Consider the following 10416-nt stretch of genomic DNA (forward strand, 5'->3'; position numbering starts at 1 on the left):
GTTTCCCATTAACTTCCTCTTTTTTACATGCAATGATTTACAGGTAATAGTGAATTTCACATATATATCTCATGTTCCACATAGTCTAATCTTCCTTAGTTAGTAAATTCTCATTTAACTCTAAATATTAAAATTTACACATAAGTCCTCAAACTTTTCTGTATTTACCGTGTGACCTTTTAAACTTTCATCCTTTACAATTTGGTCCTTCCAAATTTTATTTAATTCCAGTTTCCTTCCAGCTTTCTTCCTTTACACATGTACAATCAAAATATCAAAGTTGCACTTCACCAAGGTGTCACCATAATATTTAAATATATACTTACCCGCTCTTACTCTATTTAATAATGGCACGCGAGCCCCGTTAACGTCGTTTTCCTTCGAAATTCTTTCTTATTTCTTCTCCCCCATTTAGATTAGTTATATAATCATTTTTCATGACTAATTTCAATAGCAGTTAAAATATTTAATATTTTAATATTATTTTATTTCAAAATTCTCCACTTGTCTCCTCAAGACCCAAAATGTCTCACCTTGTCCCGGTTCACTACTGAATCACCTTTTAACTAGCTAATTCATCCTCGATAAAAATATTATTATTTAATTACTATTTTCTCGCATGCAAAATATTTTATTTCAAACTATTCCTTTCACAAATCACCTCTCTTTGACACTTAAATTTACGTCAACTACCCTTGCATCTTATTGATATGGTTATGTTGACTATTATACGGGGGCACGGGGTGTTACAAAAACATTTAAGAAGTTTAAATAAAATGGGTGGGATTCGTTGCAAAATTGGTTTGCAATAATAGAATTGTGGTCAAAGGTGTTTCAGCCAAGTTTCTACTAGAAATGGATAGCTGGCCATAGAGTGCCATTCCATGATTGGTGTCTTAATATTTTTTGAACATTGCAAGTTATTGAGGAGAAGTAACATTGTAGATCTTTAAACCATGAAAAAATGAAATTTAAGATATGGCATTATGTGTCTTGGGAGAAGAAATAGGGAGATAATCAATGAAAGGGTGGAACTTGTTGTTACAAGCCAAAGTTACAAAGTTTATGTTAAGGAGATATCCATAGAATTGAGAGAAAAATTGCTACTAGATAGTGCTGGAGATGAAAAAGGAAATGTGGGGGAACATTTTTTAAAAGCCATGTCTATGCAAAGCCTAAACTACAAAGTTTATGTTAAGGAAATATCTATAGAAAGAAAAGAACATTTACTACTAGATAGTGTTGGAGATGAAGAAGGAAATGTGTGGGAACATTTTTCAGAAGCCATGTTTGTGCAAAGCCCATGCTATGTGGTGGAGAGGGTGGAAGACGAAGATTTCTTAAAAGCCATGTCTATGCGTAGCCTAAAGCTACAAAGTTTATGTTAAGGAGATATTCGTAGCAGTAAGAGAAAATTTGCTATTAGATAATGCTAGAAATGAATAAGGAAGCATGTGGGAACAATTTGTTATTAAAGAAAATTTGTTATCAGAAGCCATGTCTATGCCAAGCCCATGCTATGTGGTGTAGAGGTCAGAAGATGATGACATTATAGTGAAACTGACATGAAAAGAAAAATAGTGGGTGGACCATAATGACTCAACAAAAAAAAAAAGAATATATTTCAAATTCAAAATCTGATGTATTAGAAGGACATTAAAAGGTGTAAAGTGTAAGTAACTGAGAAAAGAAAGAAATTGAAAGCAAGAGATAATATGAAGAGTGTTAGAAGTTAGAGAAAAAGAAAGGGAAGATTATTTTTAAGGAAAAGATTGATGGAAGAGTTTCTGTCAAGCCCTACTCTATTATATACTTGATAGCATATCTACAAACTGGGATGCCTCGGAGAATCGTTAAAAGTCAGTATCGTACTTAGTGGTACAATTAAGTTGATTAAAACCTCGAACTAGTTTGAATAGAGATTTTAGGATGTATTTAAGAGTTATTGAACCTTATAATGTCTTAATATAGTGATTTGGAGTTCGAGGATTAATTTGGAGTCAAATTAGGAATTTTCATAACGTAGGGGCAAATGGTTATTTTGCCACCCAAGGGCAGAATTGGAATGTTGGATGATATTTTGACTAAATTTGATTAATTAGAGTATTATTTGAATTCGAGAAGTGAAAAATTTCAATTTCGACATTTTTTCGAACATAGGGGTAAAACGATCATTTTAAGTGTCTACGAGGACGAAATTGGAAATTTTAGAATTTTACACCGCCATGACACTTGTGAACCCATGAATTTCATCCATTATTTTTTTTTAAGTGAGAGATTATATGTGGTGGGAATGAAATGCTTAATTATTAAGTTTTTAAACATGAACCAATAAAAAAGTGACAAGTGTCAAGCTTTAATATTATTTTAATTGCCTATATAAACTCACTTAAAACCCTTACATTCACACTCTTATGGCTGGCCAAGTAAGGGAACAAAGAGAAAAAGAGAAGAACAAACCCTAAGAAGGAAAAATTCAAGAGAAATTGTTGGATTTCAAGGAATAAAGCAAGTAAAGGTCAGATTTTTTAATTTTAGCTTGTGATCTACCTTTCCCATGCATTCTTTTTCATTCTCCATGGCTGAAATTCAAGTTTTCAAGAGGGAACCTTTGCTGGCCAAACCTAGAGAGAGAAGTTTTGGTGATGAATTTTGCTAGATTTCATAATATCCTAGTGTTTTTAGTCATTTTGTGATGTTTGGAAGGAAAAACAAGCAAAAAAATCAAATGTTCTTCAATAACCCTCATTTGGCTGAATTTTTTATAGGGCATGTTGATGATGGATTTGGTTGTAAATCATGTTATTTAGTTGGAAATTGATGAATTATGGTATTGGATATCAAAATCGGAATGAATTTCAGTTACGGTGAATTAAGTCATAATTAAGCTCATTGAGGTACTTTGGTATATTTGGAATATTGGAAGTGTAATGAAGATATTTGGAGTTGAATTGGATGTTTTGGCTAATTAAACAAGGCATAGTGCGAGTTAGGTCGAATGCCAATTCAGTCTGATCATAATTGAATCCACGTAAAACACCGTCTTTAAGTGATTATTCAAACAATTCTCATTCAATGTCATGCATTCATATAGAGCCTGAAATAGTTTTATAACAGTTTGGCACAAATATATTGAATTACATGTCGTGTATTATGTATAGGTGGTGAGCCCTCTAATAAGGGTAAAGATATTATGCCCGAGGACCAAGAATAGGAATACTCCAAACTCCTGCTATTGTGAGTAATCAGATGTTCATCTTAATTATCTAAAGTGGTTTATACTTGTTTTAAGATTTTAAAGAATAAGGCACTTAATTTGCAAATTATTATGTTTTACATTTTAAATGTCGGTTAAATGAATGAGATTTATAAATTATTCTGAAACTAAATGTTGATTTTCGAAATAGAGTAAGTGAAGGCTATACATTCGTATTATATATATATACATGATTTGAATTGATGGCTTATGAAATTGTGGTAGCATGAATGGCTGGATTTGTGGTTTGTGGATTATATGAACTGTTTTTTGTTTTACCTTGACAGGTTGGATAATATTATATTAGCCATGTCATGCTGTCGAAATGTTTATTGATTTGGTGGGTTATTTGATTAGCTTATTTTAGTGGACGGGTTTCCGTGGACCAGCCAATTAGAGGGGCATGGTAAACCCTGTTATTTTTTACCTTAGTACGAGAGGCGCGGAGGGTATGTCCTAAGGTAAGTTTAGAGTTCACTTCACATAGAACCACCACGTGAGGATGAAACTCAGCCAACGCCAAAGAATGACTATATTTTAAAAGTAAAAACATGTTTTATGGATATATGTCATTTTAGCATCCTTGACGGACTCGATTGGATGCCCGGCTAAGGTGTCACCGTGTATGAGTTTTGGCACAAGCCAAGTTTTTAAGAGAATCATAAACCTTGTTGATTATTTCGATGAAATGTAATTGTTTTATATGAATTGAAATGAGTTTTAAATGTTATGAATCATATTATGATGGGATGATTTAACTGTCTCCATTTACTCGGCTATAGATGTTGTGGATGAACTTTGCTTTATTGGGTTTATAAAAACTCACCTCTTCTTTTTACCCATTTCAGGCTCAGTACAGTTTGTAGACAGTCGATTTTGTAAAGGGTTGCTTTTGAATTTGCATCCTTAGAAATCAAAGGTCTACAGTCTTGTATATTTTTGGTTATTTTGGGACCCACATGTCATTGTAGAATATTTTCGTATACTTGGTTTAGTGTGCTATTTTTATATGAATTTATTTTACTTTTACGCTATAAAAATTGTTTACGTAGGATTCTATAAACATTGTTTTATAAGAAAATAGAATATTTTATTTAATATTTTTATTTAGTTTGATTAGCCAAAATTTCATTTTAAATGGATTATTTAGATTACTAAAATTATTTTTAGATAAGAAATGTATATTTTTCGATCGTATGCTATATTTTCACCAGGTTTCAAAATTTTTGGGTAAAAATGACCAAAATACCCATGTGTGGCAGAAATTACTTTTGTTTGTTTTTTATTTAAAAATAATTTATATTCCTTTAAAACATGATATTTAGTAACTGTTGCTCATAGGAGAGACGTAAAATTGATGCAAAAGCCTTGTGAGGTTTTGGTTGACATTCTGGGTAATGAATGTCTATCGAGACATCGCGACGGTTGTCACGAGCTTGAAGGGAGTACCAGGTCATGACAGTTTCATTGTTGCAAAAGGAGATAATAAGGGTGAGTCAAAAGGTAGTTTATGAAAGGTGGTGGGCTTAAGGAAAAATGGAAAAGAAATGGAAACAAACAAGTTTGTACTGAAAATAGCAAAAGAGGAGAGAAATGATGACATGAGTTTAGGGATGAGTAAAGAAACAATTAAGGGAGCAAGTGATCCAAAAGAACTGGTACAAGGAAGTGGCTTTAAAAGATAGCTAAGTAGTAAGTTAGCATAAATGGAAAATAAAAATACTTGAGCCAAAATAGAAATGAAAAGGAAGATAAGGGTTTAATCCTTGAATTGCAATAAAAAAAAGTAAGAACTAGGTTAGAGTGAAAAAAAGGAAAGAAGAAAAAAATGGATAATTTCATATAGGGGTGTAGGGATTGAGCATTGTATTTTGTCTTTAGTTTTTCTCCTATTTGTAAAACATAAAAACCAAAAATCAAATTTGATGAGTGAAATTGAGACGAAGCTTAGTAAGGCCAAAGTAAGAAAACAAGGTGGCATGAATAAGACCAGCAAGAAAACAAGGTGCATCAAAGAAAAAGTGATTAATCAATCGATTATAAGTGCATTTATTTCTAATAATGATATAAAAAATAAACACAAGCTAATATTGGTAAAAGCAAGGGTGATATGAAAAATTAGTAAAAATTAAGCCTAGTTACAAATTTGAATGAAGATTCAATAATTGAAAGGTTGAAAAATATGGATGGGATTGTCTTAATCATGAAGCTGTAACACAAGATTCAAAATTTCAACATCTGATAAGATATGTTTTTTTTTTTTATCTATTTTACATTTTTATGAAGGAAAGTTCGCCTATCTTAATACAAGAAATGGAAGTTGTTTTGTAACACCACCACTTATGTAAAGGAAATTAAGTTTAAAATTATGCTACCTAGTGAGTTAGATAAAATGATGTGCATATGGTTGATGAGTGATTTCTTCCATGCATTTATGTTATAAATTGTCATTGTAAATGTGAGTTGTATGTGTTAAATTTTATGCATAAATGGGATGATACCACCTGTGCACATAAATTAGTGCATGAGAAATTATATGATATGAGCTTGTAGGGCTCAAGCATGTTTAATGCCATGGTGGCTAAAACTAGATGGCCATATGTACACATATAAGATATAAATTGATGAATATATGCATGGTGCGAGTTTGCATGCATTATAAAGAGAAGCAGCCTATGGTGGGACTTACCTTGATTAAAATTAAATGTCTAAAGGCTCAATAGGGAATTGGTTATGCCTTGATATATATTGATGCGCTTAAGGTTGGTATGAGATTATATCCATGTATATAGTTATGAATTTGGACATATTTATGTGAATTGATTTCTATTCATATCTTGAGGGGCATGATAGCCAAGCTACATGTCATATGATTTTGATTTCAATATAGACAACGGTTGTGAGATAAATGCTTTGGTGGAATAGGTTAGGTGGTTTCCTATGTAACATATATACACATTTAATGTTGATGTTGAAATTGGTTTGCTATATAAGTGTATATATATATATATATATATATATATATATATATATATATATTTATATATAGTTGAGGAAATAAAGGTATGAATGAAGTGACTATGATATATTGAATATGGTTGAATGCTATATTGGATTGAATCATGTTGATGAAATTATAATGAATGTGATAATAATGATGTTCAAGGTAAAGCCTTGTGAAATTGTGAAATTAAGAGAAAAGGACATATGGTGGACAAAAAAAAAAGTCACTGAAAAAAGGCTAAATTTTGATTTTGTTTCAAGAAAGATCGACCTTCAAAGGGTGGGAGGTCGATCCTCAGCCTCTAGAAACACTTGAGAGCATTCTATGTTGAAATAGGATCGACCCTTAAAAGGGGGGAGGGGGGAGGTCTATCCTTTGGCTTGGTGAGCTTTTTATTAGATGTAAGATCAACCCTTTGGTGGTAAATAGGTCGATCCTAATCTTACAAACACTTGAAAATTTTTGCATGATTGAAAGGATCAACACTTAGGAAAGGATAAGTCAATCCTTAGCTTCTTGATGGTTTGGAAAAGCATTATGTGATCTAGGGTTCACCTTTTAAGACCCTGTTAAGTTAAAAGGTCGATCCTTAAGTGGCTAGCTCAACATTTGAAGGTTGTTTATATCAGCCAAGATCGACCCTTTAAGCTATAGGGTCAATCCTTGCAAGAATATAAAGATACCTTGAGCAATTCGCCCATTCATTTGGTTAGAAGGACTTTTATGTCTCTCTCTTAGTCTAAGGTTCTAAACTCTCCCTTAGTTTTTGAGCACTCGTACTAGCAAATTGGAGATAGGAAAGTAGAAACTAAGGTAAGAACAAGTTTCCTTCTAGCTTGAGCTTTAATTTGATTGACTGTAATCTTGGTTTTGGTTATGTTTCAGCAAGAGTTCATCATCTCCAAGTTTATGGATCTTGTAGGTTTGGTTGGCTTTGACTTAGCCATTAAGTTAAGGGTTTAAATGTCTAAGTAATAAAGGTATATGAGGTTGTTAGTTGAAAAATAAGAAAAACGCTCAATGCTTAACTAGTACGCTAGAAATTTATCAATAAATGTTTATGGAATGCTAGGGACCTTGAGGAATTTATTTAGAGCTCAAGGATAATTGGTGGTCAAAAGACTAGTAGCCTGATAAGCTGTTGGAAACTACCTTGTCACTATGAGTGGATATTGCATATAAATGATTTTAGAAAAATTATGAAATGAGATTTTAAGTATACTATAAATGGTTTTATAGAAAAGTGTAAGGGAACAAGCTATAATGAATTAATTATATGATGTTATGTGAACCCTAGGTAATGGTGAGATGTTGGCACACATAATTATATGTGTTGAGGCATGAATGATTGTGACTAGTTACTATGTTTTGTATGCATTATATTGTGATGTATGATATGAATGAAAATATAATATTGTTGTTATGTCATTGATGTATAACATGGCCTCGATAGGGTAGAAATACCACTAGAGTTAAGGTCGGAGCACCCCATGTGTTTGGCCTCAATGGGGCAGAAATACCATCGGATGCTAAGTTTATGTGTGCATACTGACCTGATATTGTTATTGATGCATGAAATGCTTATATGCAGCATGTTTAAAAGTTTTGCTTACTAAATTGGAAAACCAAGAAATGTGAATGGCAGCTAAGGTTATAAATGCAGAAAATAATTATAAGAAAGGCTTGGATAGCCTTGAAAAACTTGTGCATAAGACGTTGCACATGAAACTAAGATGTATAGACAAGCTAACTAGGATTCAAAGCCTTTTAATCAATTTGCCCATATACATTATTGGCATCTCATAATGAATTGTTTCAGGTATGTTTGTAAGTTACGAGATTAACAAGATATCGGAGCTTGAGATTAACACCAATAGGTGAGTTTAAGGTCAAAATGTGAATTTTAATAGGTGGGACCCAAATGCATAATGGATTTACATAAGAAAATGTGCATGATTTCAAACAAAATGCATTGATTTGAAATTTATTACTTGTTGTTGCTTGTTCCCTTATATACATATATATGTGTATGTATATACATATTTATATGTATCTCTCACTGAGTAATTGTACTCACTCTATGTTTTGTAGATCTGGAGCCACTGAGTCATAGACACGTGAGGGACTCGTGTGCTTATTTTGGTAAGTTCAATGGCCATGGCATTCGATAGCATATTTCACACTTATGTCACTCCACTAGTAATTGGTAGTTGGTCAATGGTTTTTGCTAGTTGTTGGTCCTTTGACCTTGTTTATATTTATATGTACTCAAATTATGAGATACTTGTAATTGCCAAGTGTAAGGCAACATGGCCACGAGATGGCAGACTAAAAACTATTAATGAACTGTCGGTTATAAGTAACAACAGTAGTTTTTGCACAATGTAGTGCTTTGTGTATAAGTAAAGGTGTTATGTTGTTAACTATGACTTATAAAGAATTGTAAAAAGTTTCAATGATGGACTATGTATGATGAATGTTTAAGGCTTACGTGGGCTTGGTGGGTTACTCTCATCGGGTCCTTGCGTCAGTCACAGCCTAAGACAGGGTTATGACATGTTTGATTTATTGAAATTAAGTGAGATTATGTTGTTTTTGGTTGTAAGGTTGTCAAGATGGTGAAATGGTAGTTGCTTACTGAAGAGGTGGAGTTTCTATGGCTTTTAATTTGTATTATTTGCATTGAGTCTTAGTTGATAAGGTCGTGTTGTAAATTTGTTCTATTTAGGTGGTTTATCTTTTTATTGGCTGTTGTTAAGGTTGGAAGTTTAGTTAATTCAATTTCTTTTACCATTAGGCTCAATGCCCAATAGGTGTTTCATGGTTTAAGAAATATTTGGATATGACTTGGCTGAAGGGTTAGGTGACATTTTTTCATTCATTTGGGAGCTTTTGTTGTTAAATTTGATTGAAATGAGGTACCAACTTGGAAATTGACCTAGGATATGATATTATGATGATTCTCATCCCTTCTTTACTTATTCTAACATGTTATTAAAAAAAAGATGGGCAATTTCCTAAGCTATTATTGGGTTGAAATTAAATTCTTTTCTTAAAGCATAATGCTAATTAAAGAGAGATAGGTGGTCAAAACATAATTATTGGTTTAGTGCAATCTAGACTACGTATTAATTCAATGTCTTTGGGCATAAATTAGTGACTTTATAAGAGGAGTCCTTAATGGAAATTGATGAACCTTTAGTACAATTTAAGGTTCTTAAAGAAATGGGTTTTTACATGATGGGATTGCTCTTCTTGAGTTGTAGAATCTTTAGAGTACTGGGGTTGTTTGAAAGTGATATAGAGCTAAAAAGAACTTTATTCTACTCCAAGATTAACTGGGAAGTGGTGTTTAGGTTAAAGCTAATGGATGTTATCCAGTCATGAGTTTTATTAGTTCTATATTTAATTTAGAGAAATTTACATTCCAATTCAGAATTTTACTTGAAAAGCATCACATAAGAGAAAGGAAAACAACTACCGTGAGTTTTCATTTTTGTTTGGAGGTTGATAAGTAATTGGTTAAGGGTCACTTGAAGTGTATTGCAACAAAAGTAATTTGATGCAGTTTATTGGTTTTTGTATATGTTTACTTGATGGTGGATTTAAATTGAATGTCATGTAGGGGGTGTTTTGTGATCTATGCTTCTCAATTGGGAGCCTATTTAATTAGGATCTTTGAAGTCTAAAATAAGAAGAAAATGTTGTGTGTGGTTGTTTCCTTTATGTGTTGCTTGGAGGCAGGTTGTGCTTAAGATCTTGTTATGAAAATTGTCCAAGAAACAATAAAGATAAAATCCTAAGAAATCAAGCAAACAAAAAAATATAAGAATATTACGTGGTTCGGCTCCTTATTTATGTCTACGGAGTAAAAAGATCTTTTACTATTGAAAAATTAACACTCACCCAAGCCATTCTAGCTCCACCTAGAGCAAAAGACAAAGTTACAAAGTGTTCACTTTCTAAGGCTCCCAAAAGACTACTCACTCTTCTAAAGCATAAAGATTCATTTTTATAATATAAAAGTCTGAAGTAAATGAGAATATGACTTAATACGGAACAAGAAATTTAAAATCATAAAACTACTCAATGTTATACGTAAACAAAAATCCTAGTAAATAAGATTTAAAATTCATATCAAGCTAAAACTTAACAA

Source organism: Theobroma cacao, chromosome 8 (assembly GCF_053813885.1).
Source record: "Theobroma cacao isolate CCN51 chromosome 8, ASM5381388v1, whole genome shotgun sequence".
Taxonomy (NCBI): domain Eukaryota; kingdom Viridiplantae; phylum Streptophyta; class Magnoliopsida; order Malvales; family Malvaceae; genus Theobroma; species Theobroma cacao.